Raw genomic sequence first — 17,713 nt, 5'->3', positions numbered from 1 at the left:
TAATTACGTTCCTTGTTAAGTCTGAGAAGAAAGAGGCTCTTTCTGTAATTCTTTACCAGTGTATGCCTGGTTACAACCAAAGTGAAGTGCATAACCTAACCCAGAAAGTACTGTACCTTAGTCTGATAAGGAACATGGGGCTGAGGACTTGAAATGTAATGGGGTGAAGCAGATGGTCCTAACATCTGTCAAGAAAAGGAGCAGCTCCTGAAACAGCATGAAAAAGGAAATTCTCCAGACAGTTATGTCTAGCAGTCTTGGCTGAAACCCATAGCTGCTTTTCCTTCAAGGAAGAAAAAAATAAATGAAAAGAAAGGAGTTAATGGGCTTGATTGAACTTTGCTGAAAAACTAGGGGAAAAAAAAGAGGTGGGGGGAAACTGCTGAGGCAGCTCCATTCTGTGTTTTTGAACTTTAGGCTTTGAAAAGAGATGGGGAAAATCTTAAGGAATTAACGAGGACTACTGGGAAATTACTCAGAAGGAACTTTTCGTGCTCTTGACTTTGAAAAACTTGATGTGCACATTTGTGTGCGTGTGTGTGTGTGTACACCCTCCATTCCTTTGGGCTTTTGAATTTTTAAAGGACTCATTGACCAAGCGTCTTGCAGGGGTAAAACAATAGAGAGAGTTGTGTTTCTAGTAAAATTGGGTGTGCAAATGAACATTATTTTGTAACCTTGCCTGGTGAGCATCACAAAGCACAAACAAAAAATGAAGGGCCAGAGCCCTGAGAGCCTCCACTGCCATAAAGCATTGCCGCTCCATTGACCTAAAACACTTTTGCCTAAAACAACAACAACCCATTTTTAGTTTGGAGTTTGGGTTTTTTTGGTTTGATGAAAAAAAACCAAAAATTTTCAAGGGAAATAGACATTTTCCAGGAAATGTTCATTTAATCAACATAACAATTCGCCATAAAAAAAATGTGTAGATGGAATTTTTCAACCAGCATGCATGAAACGAAAGAGACCAATATTTTTACAAGTGGGTGCTTCCTAACTCCATATTAAGGCAGCTAAATAAGTAGCCTCTTCTTAAAAAATGCTGACCCATTATTGATTTCTGATTAAACTATTGGGTGCTCACCATGCTGGAAAATTAGGCCTCTTATTTAAGTGCCTAAATAAGAATTTTTTGGAACTTGACTTTAACCATTTCCCAAAATCTTCTGCTAGTTTTTAAGCAATTCTGTCTATGGTACCAACATCTATTTTCTCCAGTAAATATATGAGAGGCCTAGTCAGCAGTTCCTGCATTCTCAATGCAAGCTTGTTCCTCCAGCTGCAATTGGTTACAGTGTGTTATGTAGATGTTAAAAAAGCTCTTCTAGCATATAACTGGAGGCCAGTAAGATTCATATTATCTAGGGGATATAGCACTACTGAAAATAGTAACAAGAGTGCAGGGTTGTTATTTCTTTAATTATTGGTTTTAGTAATTGGCTAGAACATGGTCAGGTGATTGGGATGAAAATAATCAATAGCTCTTGCCCGCTAGTGAATGATTTTCTACCAATCACCAGTGCAAGAGGGTTTCATTAAAAAACAAAACCAAGCAAACAAGAAAATAAACAGTCAGAGCTTATGAAACCTCTGAAATTGCTTGGGTCTGGATTTCTGGCTGAAATTACAAATAGCTGCCACTGTGATTTCGGTAATCAGGTTTTCTTGTCATTTTTCATTCAGGGTGTTTAAATAACAACAACAGTTAGTGACACTTCAAGTGTTTCATGCCCTCATTCAGCAAAAGACTTGGGCCCTGATTCAGGGCTTAAAATTAAGCATGTGCTTGCTTGGCATCAGTGATCATTGACGCACACGCTTCAATGCTTACCTGAATTGGGGCCTGTAGCATGTGAAGTCAACGGGACTATGCACATGCTTCAAGTTAAGCACACTCTTAAGTCCTTTGCTTAATCAGAGCTTTACAAATGTACCTTACCCCTCAAATAGTCCCACTGAAGTAAATGGGGCTCCTCAGGTTATATGATTCTACTGAACATAGAGGTATCACAGTCTGGCCCTTTATAAAGGAGCCGCAGTGAATCAGGGACTTACTCAAGGCTACATGCAAGCCAGTGGGAGAGCCAGGACTAGAGCCCAAGTGTCCTGATGCCAAAGCCTGTGCCCCATTGATTGGAGCACATCGCTCTCTTCTTCATTGTACAGATGGAGTGGTAACCGAGCAGAAATAAGACAGTGATGACGTTTGTAACAATTACAACATTGTAAGTTGTGACTGGAGATATTTAGCATGGCCAGTCTGTGTGCAGATGCTAATCCAGCATAGACAGCATGGCAGGGACATATGGGAAGTGCGCTAAATTGTGACATTCAGAGTCGAAGCTGCCAACTTCCTACCTTTATCCACCAAGAACAAACCTTTCCAGGGCTCATTTAAGAGAGCAGCCCAGCAGCACCATATTGGTAGAGGTATAGCCAGGTACCTGGGAAGTGCAAAGCACTGCAGAAGCTCAATTCCTTATTCTCAGAAGTGCAAAGCAGAGGTGGTGAGTTTGAGAGTTTGAGAGTGTATTACTCCCTTGAGCATTTGGAGGCTGGTCACCTCCTGCTTGCTGATCCGTGAGAGGCATTACTCTGTACCTATTCTGGGGGATGTGTGTCTGAAATCCATTCCAGAGCAAAAGGGACACTTTATGGGGGCCAGTATGAGCTCAGGAGTACTAGCTAAATCTGAATGGCAGTAATGGACCAATCATCCTCACCCTCATCAAAAAAAAATCCCAAGGGACAGCACCACCCAGTCTGACCTCTAGCAGCGTCAGCTATGGATAGCACATGCCAAACCCTTCTTGCTCTCTTATACCATGTCACTTTTCCTTCTCTCTCTTTTGTTTACTCAGACTCTCTTGATCCCTTCAGTACCCTTCCCGCTTTCCTTCTCTTTTCCGTGCCATTGTAAAACCGGTGCCTTGTTTGCATAATGCCCCAGAAATTTTGCAAAAGCAAGTCTCAGGCATATCTCCGAGAAGCTTCAGCACAGCCCAATAGAGCACACAGAGCAACCGCAACAACCAGAACCCAGTTCTTCAGCAAGGAAATGGAGCCGGTAATTTCTCTTTCCCATGAGATGCTCTCATTTTTCAGGACGGGCTGTGGATGAAAAGAGAAAACACTTCATTTGCTCCTTGGAAGTCAGGGCCATAGATCATAGCCATGTTCCCTTGGAGACTGGAAATGGGCTTTTTGTGTGGGAATTGAGGCTGTCCTTCAAGAAAACTGAAATGATTCTCTACACTTTCATCAGGAGCACAGTAATAGAGATTTTCTTCCAAAGCTGGGTAAATCCAGGCTACTTAGTTCCCTCTTTTCTTCTCTGCTCAATTATTCCATTATATTAGCCAAACTGTCTGAAACAAGCTTCTCTCAGTTCCACTTTTATCACTTAAAAGGACTGGATTTTTTTTTTTTTTTTTTGGTGCACTGAGAATGTCTTTGCCAACTTTTGACCCGTAATGTATTTCTGCTTCCAAGTTCTAATGGTCCAATAAAACACAGTTTTTATGGGAAAATCCACTGCCTGGAAGGGGCTGACACATAGGAGGCTCAAACTAGATTTCTGTTCCTCTTCTCTTGCTGGGTCATGAGGAAGGGGGTATTGGCTGTCAAGAGTCACCCTTCCAGCTAGCAAGAAACAGCGCTAGCAGGCACCACACAGAATGCTATGCTTGTCAGCTAGTGTACCTGGCACGTTTCTGGGCTAGCCGTACCTCTTGGACTCTGAGTGCACTCTTCTAGGTGACAGGCTCCATGGAACCCTGTGATTCTCCCACTCTTAGACCGGGCCCTGACCAACAGCACCCTATGTACCAAGCACGATTCCTCAGCAGGCCTGATGAAGTTGGCCACCTGCAGGTTTTCCCCTTGGCTCCTTGTGACCAGTAGTTAACACAGCGAGCAGGCCGTTTTCTCAACCAGGCAGGTGCAGCTTCTTCAGACCCTCGTGGAGATTCAGTCTCTGTGGCAGCCTGTCCTTCTGCTAAGAGCTCTCTAAGCTGCCCAGAGAATGACTTTTTAACAGGTTAGCATCCTTTTGATCAGTCGGTTTCCAGCCTTGGCAAAACAAGTCTTGTCACTTTGCTGACGCCTTCAGTAGCTTCTTCGCAGTGTAACGGCTCGGGCATTATTCCTGAGCCCCCTTGACATGTTTACTTTTCTGGAGCTATTGTGCTGCCTTCCTGCTTCTTTCCTAAGAGCCCTGCTACTACACCAACCCACTATATGCATACAGTAAGCATTCCAATCACCCAACACAGCTACCCGGCAGTAACTCGGCAGTAACCCAGCCACACACAGTATTCAAGAATTATTACAGACCGGTGCCATGTCCTTCATGGTAACTTCCTAGGGTCTGTTATGCCAGCTAAATATGTAGTAAATTAATTGAATCTGCACAGGGGTGAGAGCAGAGTTTGTCCCTATTTGTTTTTGTAATGCTCCCACCTCTGGTAGCTAGGGTCTCCCACTCAACAAGATGGTACCGATAACACAAGGCCACAAGGGGTGTTACCATACAGCTGAGAACCTTGTTTCTCTGAATACCTCACAGCACTATGAGGCAGGGAAGTACATTTTACAGGTGGGAAACTGAGGCATGGAGAGGCAAAGTGAGTTGCCCAAGATCACATGGAGAGTCTGTTGCAGAGCATCAGAGGGGTAGCCGTGTTAGTCTGGTTCTGTAAAAGCAGCACAGAATCCTGTGGCACCTTATAGACTAACAGACGTTTTGCAGCATGAGCTTTCGTGGGTGAATGCCCACTTCTTCGGATGCAAGAAGCAGAGCATGAGAAAAGGAGTCTCCTCAGGCCCAAGCGAGCACTTAACCACTGGACAATCCTTCTGCTCCTCACATGAGACTCCATTGCTTCAAACGGAACACAGACAGGAGTTGTAAATGAAAGTCCATGCACAGCTTTAGCATTAGCTGCCATTGGCTTCACTACTGTAGGAAAAATCAAGAGGGAAAATACCATTTAGATCATCCCCAACCCAGTGCAGGACTGTTCCTTACCAGCAAACACACTTCCTACTACATTGGCTCTGAGCCTGGGGGCACGGCTTAATGGCATGGGATCCCCAAGTGTTTATCTGTTGTGTCAGCGGGTCAGGGAAGAGGTTGAAAAGCATCAATTTAGCACTGTGTCCTGTCCTCACTTACATAGCTGAAGCAAGGAGGTTTCCCCACTTCCCTTGGGATACTAGTCCACGCGCTGACAGATATCACTAGTAGGAAAGTGTTTTGGGACTTCATGCTCAATTTTATCACATAGCTCTTACATAGACAACATCTCCTGGTACTGCACTAAACAATTGCACTCCATGCCTGGTGTTTGGAGCCTTCCAACACCCATGCTGGAGCTGGTTATTATATCACATGTCATCATTGTTTAGCTCTTCTCTGCAGTCCCTTTGATTTGGCTGCACCATTCTGAGACCGAGTTATCCAGAGCAGAGCACTGTGCTCAAGGTGAGCCTCTCCTCAGAGCTTTAGAATGAAATTTTGTTGCCAACATCTCACACCGAAAGCTGCCAAATTAGCGGTCCACGGTTGTCCCTATTCGCCTTTGGGCATTATTGCTTTGTAAGTGATAGAGGGCACTATTTAGGCAAAGGGATGGGTATGAAGTCAAATTGTTCCAGAAGGAACACTAGGAGGCATTCTCTGCAGCCTTTTGGAGCTCCCAGGAACACAGAGGAACCATTACTTCCTTCTTTAGCACCCAGGCGCACTCACTACTGCACCCTTTCCTTGGCTGCAGTTTTGGGTCTACACAGAAGACAATGTTAAATAAGGCCAAATCAGTTTCCAATCCCTGCATCAATCCAACAGGCAGCCTCCTACAAATAGACACATTACCCTTTTTTATATACAGTCCTTCATCCAATTTTCATCTCCCAGCTTCTTATTTAACCAAGCAACAATCTACTGGTTCAGTGCAAAAGTCCACAGCTGTATGGTAAGGTAGGTATCACCAAATATCCAAATAAGCACTAATACAAAGATTGTACTATTCTAGCAGCCAGCAGTTTTCACTGTAATGACACAACTCATTTGTCCCTCCATTCTGGGAAGCTCAGAATTTGTTGCATTTTCCACAGAAGACAAACCATTTCTGCTCAGCACGATGAGTAGTCCTTTTGAATGCTAAACCCTTTCCTATCAAATTCACGCACATGGAGAAGGCAGGTGCAATATCAGTGCCTCTAAACCAACAGGGGTCAACAAGAATAAAAGACTTCCTAACTCCAGATTTCAAATGAGCACTTTTCCTATATGGATGACAAGTAGATCTGGTCGCGAATGTTTGCCTATTTGCCAAAAGTTAAACTTTTTGCAGGAAAGGGGTGATTTTGACAATGCTCTTGACTCAAACACGATTTGGTGAAAGAGTTTCAGTATTCATTTTTGAAATAATAAAAAAAAATCATTGTTCTGGTTTAGAATGACTTTTCATTTCAAAATGTCTGTTAATTATAGTACAAAATAAAAACGATTGAAATCAAAATAAAACATTTCAATTGACCTGCATTGCGATTTTTTAAAATTATTTTTGGTTCATAAAATACTTTGAAATCTCAATTTTTGTCTTGATTCAGAATGGGGAAATTTCTAAAATCTCAAACATTTTCCAGGATGGGAAAACTGTTTCCTTGCCCAGCTCTGCCCAGAAGCATTGTCAGTGGTCACAGAGGGTTATCAGGCTGGAATATAATAGGCAAGATTTCCTGTATTTAGTCCCAGTAATGCCTGGACTGTATTACATTCCTGAAGGGAATGCCACATTGTGGTACACTGTACTATTTACACAATATACACCACACCAGGGCGGGGTTGTGACTTGCTGTAATGACACCACCCCAGGAATGAAGGGGTTTCATGGTGTCCATGTGTTCCCCTGCATGGTCTGCCTTTCTCATGGCTCACAATGGAACTGCTTCTCCTTCCACGGAGGTGATTACAGAGTGGCCAGGCAGCGCGGCAGGGACTGGGGAGTGTTGATATATCCCAGTAGTACATCACCTCCCTGATGGAGTGAGTGGGGAACGGGGAGCAGGGGACCTGTCTCTCTCAAGGTCACCAGGCTGGTTCACTAGCAATTTTGAAAAAATAGGAAAAAATGGTTTGGGGCCAAACCAAACATGATAGTTGTCAAAATTTTGTGGTGAATCAAAAAGTAGAATTTTTTTTGAGCCAAAATGTTTCGTTTTGACCCCCAAAATTTTCATTTTAACTTTCAGGCATTTTGACAAAAGCAAGAAAAAGATTCATAGCATGGCCAGAGGAGGGGGTGTTTCCACCTTATAAGGGTTAGCCCCAGGGTTAGGACGCTCAGCTAGGGTGAGGGACACCTGGGTCAACCCCCCTCTCTGTCCAATGGGGAAATGGGATTATGAACTTGGGTCTCCCCACTACCCAAGCAATGGGGCTTTCTCAGACACTCCTGCTGAAGTGGTTCCACTTATTATAAGTAATTAAATAGTCATTGGGGCAGGGCTTGAAATGGGGCATCCCACATCTTCAGTGGGAGTCCTGATTAGCAGGGTGCAGTATCATTCTTGCTGGCCCAGTGAAGGACATTATGAATGACTAGGAATTGCAACTATGAATGACAATAGATAGTCATTTGGCCAAGGAAAGAGAGTGAGAAAATCTCTACACTCTGGTGACTAGGGCACTCACGTAGGAAATGGAAAAGCTAAAATTTTGGCTGGCTCTAGCCACAACTTTTCCCCGATCTGCTTCTAGAGCAATTTAGCTTCATGCTGTCCCTCACTCAGGGAGAGATGTAAAGCAACAATCTAGCCTATATTCGATAACATCATGTTACAATTGTTGTCTAAACCCACAGGAAATCAAACCTCTTTGTAAATGAAAACACAGTGTTTGCATGAAGTTATTAACATTGGCTTAAGTCTTCCATGATTTCCAGCTTCCCGTGCGGAATGTGGGCTCTTGGGGCTACAGATGTGGGAGACATCTGCATAGACGCAGCCAGGTTTTAACTAACATGACAATGCTTGCATCCACTCTAATTGGAGAGAACACGGTGAGTAAGATTTTTGCAAGGCATTCTGTCAAGTGCATCTCTGAAACCCAGATACATTATTCCTACTGCATTCCCTTCATCCATTAATTTTGTAACTCTATCAAAACCAGTGATTGCGTCTGTCTGGTATAATTTGTTCTTATAAGCCCATGTAGTTATTGTGGCAATGATTATCCTCTCAAGGAACAACAATTGGGATGAAATCTTTTCCTCCAGAGACTATTACAAATGCCACATAGCAAGGCATAACTACCCCCTACCTCCCCAGACTTTGCTACTTACCCCCTTTCCTAACCATTCTCTTTCTATCATTTCCTCTAGTCCTTTACCTCTGTCCTCTGTCCCTATTACTATTACTTGACCTTCAGGTATCTGGTTAAGCAACCAATCAAACAGCAATAATGATCTTACTGAATCAACAGAGTGCTACATCTACTGTGCTAATGGCAGCTATATTTTACTTCACATGCAGGATATTTGGTATTCCCCCACTCTGTTCTGACCAGAATTTCAGTGATTTGCAGCTGACTTTTTCTTTTTCTTTTCAGCATCTGGGCTCATTTCTATTTGTTAAAATAGAAATTTTCTCCATCTTTCCTATGGCAGCCTTTCAAGTAACTGAAGATCACTATCATGTCCCCCCTTAATCTCCTCTTTTCCAAACTAAACATACCCGGTTCCTTCAGCCTTTGCTCCTATGGCTTGCATTCCATCCTTTTTATCATCTCTGTCACTCACCTCTGGATCCTTTCGAGTTTATCTACAGCCTTTCTATACATTGGTGACCAAAACTGGACATAGTACTCCAGCTGAGGCCTAGTAGAGTAGAGTAGAGTGGTACTATCACCTCTTGTGACTTGCATGCTATGCCTCTGTTAATGCAACCTAAAATTGCATTTGCCTTTTTTGCAACAGCGTCTCATTGCTGACTCGTGTTGACGTTGTGATGCACCACAACTCCCAGATCCTTCTCAGCAGTGCTGCTGCCAAGCCAGTTTCCCCTCATTCTGTATTTGTGCATTTGCTTTTTCTTCCCTAAGTATAGCACCTTAGATGTGCCTTTGTTGAATTTCTCTTTATTGTCTCTACCCAGTTCTCCAATTTATCAATGTTCCTCTGAATTTTAGCTCATTCCTCCAAAGTATTGGCAATCCCCCTTAGCTTTGTGTCATCTGCAAACTTGATCAGTATGCTCTGTATACCTACATCCAGGTCATTAACAAAGATTTTAAATAACACCAGACCCAGAACAGATCCCTGTGGAATCCCACTTGGGAACTCCCTCCAGTCGGGCATCTTTCCACTAATAGTTACTCTTTGTTTGGAGTTGTTTAACCAGTATCCACTTAATGGTAGTTCTGCCAAGCCCCCATTTCTCCAGCTTACTTATCGGCATGTCATGTGGGACTGTGTCAGAAGTCTTGCTGAACTCCAGGTATATTATGTCCACCGCATTCCCCTTATCCACCAAATCAGTTACCCTGTCAAAAAAGGAAATCAAGCTGGGTTGGCATGATTTGTTCTTGGTAAATCCATGCTGGCTGCAAGTGATCACCCTTTCATCCTCCAGGTATCTGCAAATCAGATGTTGAGACAGAAGTCACCTAACAGAGAGCCAGAGAGCAATTTAGTCCTGACTGTGAGATAGAAACATAGAATCATAGAATCTCAGGGTTGGAAGGGACCTCAGGAGATCATCTAGTCCAACCCCCTGCTCAAAGCAGGACCAAACCCAACTAAATCATCCCAGCCAGGGCTTTGTCAAGCCTGACCTTAAAAACCTCCAAGGAAGGAGATTCCACTACCTCCCTAGGTAACCCATTCCAGTTCTTCACCACCCTACTAGTGAAAAAGTTTTTCCTAATGTCCAACCTAAACCTCCCCCTCTGCAACTTGAGACCATTACTCCTTGTTCTGTCATCTTCTACCACTGAGAACAGTCTAGATCCATCCTCTTTGGAACCCCCTTTCAGGTAGTTGAAAGCAGCTATCAAATCCCCCCTCATTCTTCTCTTCTGCAGACTAAACAATCCCAGTTCCCTCAGCCTCTCCTCATAAGTCATGTGCTCCAGCCCCCTAATCATTTTTGTTGCCCTCCGCTGGACTCTTTCCAATTTATCCACATCCTTCTTGTAGTGTGGGGCCCAAAACTGGACACAGTACTCCAAATGAGGCCTCACCAGTGCTGAGTAGAGGGGAATGATCACATCCCTCGATCTGCTGGAAATGCCCCTACTTATACAACCCAAAATGCCATTAGCCTTCTTGGCAACAAGGGCACACTGTTGACTCATATTCAGCTTTTCGTCCACCGTAACCCCTAGGTCCTTTTCTGCAGAACTGCTGCCCAGCCATTCGGTCCCTAGTCTGTAACAGTGCATGGGAATCTTCCATCTTAAGTGCAGGACTCTGCACTTGTCCTTGTTGAACCTCATCATATTTCTTTTGGCCCAATCCTCTAATTTGTCTAGGTCCCTCTGTATCCTATCCCTACCCTCCAGCGTATCAACCACTCCTCCCAGTTTAGTGTCATCTGCAAACTTGCTAAGGGTGCAGTCCACACCATCCTCTAGATCGTTAATGAAGATATTGAATAAAACCGGCCCCAGCACCGACCCTTGGGGCACTCCACTTGATACCGGCTGCCAACTAGACATGGAACCATTGATCACTACCCGTTGAGCCCGACCATCTAGCCAGTTTTCTATCCACCTTACCGTCCATTCATCCAGCCCATACTTCTTTAACTTGCTGGCCAGAATACTGTGGGAGACTGTATCAAAAGCTTTGCTAAAGTCCAGAAATAGCACATCCACTGCTTTCCCCTCATCCACAGAGCCGGTTATCTCATCATGTTATGATGTTATGGTTGAATCCATTCCGTCCAGGAAAATCCACTCCACAGTTTCATCTTCTCTCTCCACTCCCTCTGGCCTCCCTCCTATGGCTGGTTCTGGAGTGAGCGCCTATAAAGTGCGTTTTATTGTTTGTCACCTGCAGCACTTGAAAAAATTACACAAATCCATCAAAGTAATGAATCTTCTCAGCAGAGGCAAATAGACAGAGACAGACAGGCACTCATCCGAAACAAGTCATCTTTAAAAATTAATATAAAATAAACAACTGGCCTTTTGCTTCGTTCCCAGGAGGCGAGTGTGTGAACAAGGGAAGGGGGTGGGGAGGGACAAAGAGAACAGCAAGAGGATTTATTCACGGACATGTTCTACTGATGTAGGCAATCAGCTGGCTATAGTGTCAATTTAACATCAGGGATAAGGGGCTCTGGGCCCACTGGCTGTCGCTTGGCAGGGGTGGATGGCCTAGTAGATCAGGAATGGGCCTAGGACTAAAGAGCCTTGAATTCAATTCCTGGCCCTATCAAGGGACACTGGTATCATTTCTCTCATGTAAATGGGAAGGAGGCTGCCAACGGCTGCTTCCAACATAGAGTGTTCTGCTTTTTCTCATGATTCAGCCTGCCAGCTGGGTCACATATACTCCCCCTTGCCTTCTGGGGTGACACAAAGGCCAACAAATAAAAGTCCAGTGTTGTGACACCAGGTCTTTGGCCCTGAATCTGGACCCCCTGGTCTTTACACTTGCTCATCTCCGGCTTTCAAAAGTCCTTTTTCTCTTATACCAGGGGCTATCCTATCTCACACAGAGGAGCTGTGAGGATAACATGCATTCTTGAGAAGGCAAAGCTCATGCCATGAGAGGCGGCGGTGGGGGGAGGGGAAAGAGGTCACATCGTAGGGCAGAACTTGGATTCTGCCCATGTATGCCAGACATGGAGTTGGGAAAGGAGGAAGGTGACGTGCAGGTTCCGAGATGCAGGGGTCTTACTGGCTAGCCTATTGTTTCTGACCCATGTTCAAGGCACTCAGTGAATAACAGATGGGCTGAATCTGTTAGCTAGAGCTCAGATGCTGTGATTTTTATATTCCCTTTTAGACCTCACTCAGAACCAGCTACCACACTACCATTTTGCATAATGCCTTTCCCATCACCTGCACCTGACATGGGCTTACTGTGAGGATGTCCGTGCTGACTGTTTGCATCTGGCATGTGACATCTGGCCGTGCGTCCTGTAATGACATGCAGACGTGGCAGACTATAAACATTCACTGCACCCTCACCCAATAGTGTGTTTGGGGGAGGGGGAGATGGCTGACGATGGCCAAGCTGAGCAACCTGTGAGTCCAGAAACCTCAGTTCTAATCCTGTCTCTGCCAATGATCTGCTATGTGACCTTGGGCAAGTCCCTTCTTTTGTTTAGTTAGCTTGTGAGCTCTTTGGTCCAGGGAGTGTCCTTGCACTGAATGTTTATGAATGGTCTGGGAGACTCTGAGCGCAGTTAGGGCCTCTAGCAGTTGTTACTATTTATATTACAGTAACATCATATGATGCCATGGCTCATTTGATCAACATGACTTTAGGATGGACAGAGCCACGGGTGGTGAGAAAACCTTCTGTCTATAAATGACAGGTCAAGTCTAAGCTTTTCAAACTCGGGATCATAATGCTAAGCCCCTAAATCCAAGTGCCCTGATTTTCAGAAGTGCTGGGGACTCACAGCTCCGGTTCATGTGATTGCTTGTTGCTTTTATTTACTCACATAGCACCCTCCAGCCCTAGCTGTTCATGCTATTTTGCCTGTGTCTGAGTTAGATTGTGAACTCCAGAAGGGAGGGACTGTGTCTTCATTTATGTCTGTACAGTGCCAGTCCCACTGTGTGTGCTCAGTAAATAATAGTATCTTCCACCTCCCTCTTTAACTCAGACCTGCCATTTGCCTTCCCTCGTAATTCCCAATTCTCAACTTTTTGCACCTTCAGTATCTAATAGCCCATCTATTCCCTATACATAATATAAAAGGAAATGTAGAAAAGTGGGCTCACCACTGGGTCACCCTCTCATGGCTCGGTACGGCATAGCCGGCAGCTCCTCCTCTAGCACCACCCATCAAGAGCTGCTCCCGACGTGCGGTGTTCTGCCTCTTCTCCTGATTCAGCCATCCAGCCAGGTCATGTACAGTCCCCCTCCCCTGCTGGGGTGACAGGAGGGCCAACAAATAAAAGTCCATTGCTGTGATTTTGGCTGTGAGTCTGGATCCCATGGCCCATTCACCCGCCCATCTCAGGCTTTAAAAAAGCCCTTATTCTCTTATATCAGGGGTGTCAAGCCACTTTCCCTGATGACTGGTAGGGGTAACCAAGCCTTCCTGCTATACTGGGTTCCAGCAAATCAGCCAGCAAGGCCTATCTATTCAGACCTGCCCCCTGCTACCTCCCTGGGCTTCTTCTACCTCCACCTGTCAGGAGACCTTTCCCACAGCCCCTTCTTTCTCAAGCTACATGGCTTGTCTGGGCTCACCCTTCTTTCAGGGCCAGGACTCACAGGGCTTCCCCTTTGGAGGCCTCCGACAAATCCCAACTGAAGATATACATTGAGGCCTGGTCTACACTAAATAGTTAGGTTAGGTTGCCCCAGCTACATCGCTCAGCTGTGTGAAAAATCCACTCCCTAGAGTGACACAGTTAAACTGATCTAACCTCTGGTGTAGACAGTGCTCAGTCAATGGAAGAATTCTTCTGCCGACCTAGCCAGCACCTACTGGGGAGGTGGATTACCTATGCTGATGGGAGAACCCCTCTTGTCACTGTAGGAGGTGTCTACACTGAAGCATTGCAGCTGTGCCATTGTAGTGTTTCAAGTGTAGACAAGCCCTTAAATTCACTTCAGTCCTCCTCAGGCTTGACCTTTCATTCTCTTCTGTTTCTCTGTGCTCCATTCCTCAGCTGACCTGCTGGGCTGACTCTACTGTTTTTGCCGCCCCAAGCAGTGTGGTGAATTGCCGCCGTGGACGGCGGGGGCAGTCCATGTGCCCTTAGGGTGGCATACGCACTTCCACGGCGGTGGCAATTTGGTGGCAGCTTCTGTCTTCATCTGGAAGACAGATGCTGCGCTGCTGTGGACATCTGAACATAGAAGCTGCTGCCGAATTGCCACCATCACGGAAATGCGCGTGCCCCCCTAACGGCACACGGACTGTCCCCGCCCTCCGCGGTGGCAATTCGGTGCGCTCCTTGGGGGCAAAAACACATGGACTGCTGCCCCTTGCAGATTGCTGCCCTAAGCACCTGCTTGGAATGCTGGTGCCTGGAGCCGGCCCTGACCCTACCTGCTCCCAGGGCTGTCTGCCTGGAAGTCTGGATACACATTTCCATCAAGGCTCACCACCAGAGACTGCTTCGCCCTAGGGGCTGTTCCGTGTCACTCCTGGATCTTCTCTGGAGAGGATCCCACCCTCCCCCTGGGGGGACATCTTAAACCTTATAAAGTTACAGGCTTTGGGAGGAAAACAGTAGACAAAGAAGCGGATCAACGAACAAGAGAGCAACACATTGGGAGAAGAGTGAACAGCAGGTCAGTGGGCCTAGAGAACATCATTGCAGTGTGGATAGGAAAGCTGTGGAGAGCGAAACTCAGAGGAGAGGCACATAGACTGACCAAAGACAGCAGTGATAGGTGGTTCAAGGCACAATGACTCAGAAGCTACCTGTTTCAGCACAGCTATGAAAAACACTCTTTTGGGCCCCAGTTCAGCAAAACATCCCTATTCAGCAAAACACTTAAGTGCATGCTTAACTTTCAGCACATGCTTAAGAGGTTTGTTGGATTCAGGCTTAGGCAAGGGCTATACAAGACTTTCAGATAATAAAGAGTTCTGAATTATGGATGCAGCTAATCAGGGCCAGGGCCGCCCAGAGGATTCCGGGGGCCCGGGGTCTTCGGCGTCAGGGGGCCCCGCTTCGGCGGTAAGTCGGCGGCGGGGGGTCCCTCTGTTCAGGGACCCGCCGCCAAAGTGCCCCAAAGACCCACGGCGGGGACCCCCTGCCGCCGAATTACCGCCGAAGTGGGACCCGCCGCCGAAGTGCAGCCCCCACTGCGGGTCTTCGAGGCACTTCGGCGGCAGGTCCCGGAACTGAAGGACCCCCCCGCCGCCGAATTACCGCCAAAGACCCGGCTGCACTCTGGCGGCGGGTCCCGCTTCAGCTGTAATTCGGCGGTGTGGGGGGGGGTCCTTCTATCCCAGAGAGGAAGGACCCCCCGCCAGTGAAGACTGGGAGCGAAGAAGCTCCGGGGGCCCGGGCCCCGCGAGAGTTTTCCGGGGCCCCCGGAGCGAGTGAAGGACCCCGCTCCAGGGCCCCCGAAAAACTCTCATGGGGGCCCCTGCTGGGCCCGGGGCCTGGGGCAAATTGCCCCACTTGCCCCCCCCCCCGCGGGGCGGCCCTGATCAGGGCTTGTATTGAATTAGCTTAATAGATTTTAAGGCAGGAAGGGACCACTGTGATCACGTAGTCTGACCTCCTTCATAACCCAGGCCAGAGAACTTCCCTGAATTAATTCCTGTTTGAGTTAGAGCAGATCTTTTAGAAAAAAAACAATTAAATCCAGCCTTGGTTTAAGAATTGCCAGAAATGGAGCCTCCACCACAGCTCTTGGCAAGTTGTTCCAATGGTTAATTATCCTCATTGTTTAAAATGTGCACCAAATTTCTATTCTGAATTTGTCAAGCTTCAATTTGCAGCCATTGGATCCTGTCAGACCTTGGACTGCTAGATTGGAGTGATCGCTGTTATCTAATTTTGGTTCCCTAATTACTGTGATCAAGTTATTGTGTAGCTTTCTTGTTGTTAAACTAAACCAATTTAGCTCCTGGAATTTCTCACTATAAGGCATGTTTTCCAATCTATTAATCCTCCCTGTGGCTCTTCTCTGAATACTCTCCAATTTCCCATCAAACAGGGGCTCTCAGTAGGCATGCTCACCACAATTCCTTGAGGAGGCTTCAGCCTACTGTCTTCTGCCTGGTGGGGCTCATGGATTCAAGGGAGACAGCCATTCATTTGCCATTGCTCCAGCTGCCAACGGAAATGGGTGACTCACCCCAGGGAGCTGCTGCTGGTCACTAAAGCAGCACAAAGTTGCCACCTGGCATCTTGATCTCCCCAGGCCCTAATCCTGAGCATTGCAATGGCAGTGGCTCTCGTGGGCCTTGGGCTATTTGTCATCTTTCTTTTAAAGCCCCAAGCTCCTGGAGTCCCGTGATTGTGTAGAGTCATTTAAAATAAAGTAAGTTTCCAGCCATTATGGTGGTGGAGAAAAGCTTGATAATGTCACCTATAAGCTCAGGAGTCAGCAGGCAAAAGAAAAAAAAGAAAAACCAGAATGGATTGTGGGGTTTTAAAAAAAAGATAATCTTATGATTTTTAACCCAATCTCATGATTTTGGGGGCCTGACTTGGGATTTCTGAAGGTATGGGGTTGGCTGTACTGCAGCCAGCTCCTCCTGCCGCTGTGGAACCCCAATCACTGAAATAGTTACAATGAGAATCATTCATTTGGGGCCAAAAATCTGAAGAGAGGAAGAATGGCCCAATGGTCAGGGTACCAGCCTATGACTTGGGAGACCTGGGATGAATTCTCTGCTCTGTCGCCACCTCCTTGGGCAGGTGTGGTGTTTAGATGTTGCTTGTGATTATTAGAACTGGGAGCACTGACTGTTGGGAGCCTGAAAGGACAGGAAACAAGAAGGAGGTGGGAGGAGTGGAGGAGGCTGAGTGAGAGTTACAGAGGGTGCAGCAGCAGCTTGGTAAAGAGGTTTCCACTTTAAAAATAAAGTCCTGTTGAAGTTTGTTAGTACCTTGCCTGGTTGATACAATAGCAGGTCACCTTGGTTCTGAGCATCAAAAGGTATTTAGGCTCCTAACTTCCACTGAAATCAATAAACAGAGGCTCTGGCTAGGCAGCCTGATTCTTTGGCTTCTGTCTGGTGAGGGTCAAGGGAAATGGACATAATTATGCCAGGTATTGTGGGGGAGGTGTCAGAAAAGAAAAAAAAAAGAAAAATTTCCCTTGAAAATGTTTTGATTTTTGATGAAAAATTGAAACCAGACCTTTTTATTTTTATTTTTCTACGTTTCCTTAAAATGTTTGTTTTCATTTCATCTGCTTTGGGGGGGGGGGGGGGCAAAAAGCAGGAAAATTTCAATCAAATTGAAAAATGCAAAAATATTCATTTTGGTCAAAAGCCATTTTTTCACTGGAAACACTTTTCAGTGAAAAAAAAACCCCAACAATCTCAAACCAGATCCAATGGTAATAAAGGCAGCAGAATAAAATAATTAACTTACCTACAAGTACTGGACTTTATAACTGACTTTTATGATTTTAAAATGTTACTGTTGAGCCTTTTTAACATGTCCGCTCAGAGTGCCTTCAGCTGTCACTTTAGTAAGATATAGATCAGAGTCAGAATCAGGGAAAATGCAGAAAAATGTTCCACCTAAAAGATGCTAATTTCACAGTATCCAGAAGGAAACAATCCTGCCACACTCACACTAAAGATTTGAAAAGAAAGAGAACCGCAGAAGGGAAATGGCTCTGTAGACCTTGAATTCTTTTTCATTCCGCCTGGTACCATCTTGATTTTTTTATTTATTAGTCTATAAATAGGCCAAAGTGTCAGATACCTATGGGGCCTTTGCTTGACCAAGATACAGTGTTGTGCTGTCAAAAAGAGATAATCCAGCAGAGGACTACGAAAGGCAGAGAGACAGAGAGTGGGAATGAAGATT

The sequence above is a fragment of the Mauremys reevesii genome, linkage group 9, assembly GCF_016161935.1.
Source record: "Mauremys reevesii isolate NIE-2019 linkage group 9, ASM1616193v1, whole genome shotgun sequence".
Taxonomy (NCBI): domain Eukaryota; kingdom Metazoa; phylum Chordata; order Testudines; family Geoemydidae; genus Mauremys; species Mauremys reevesii.
Note: the sequence above shows the minus strand (reverse complement) of the source record.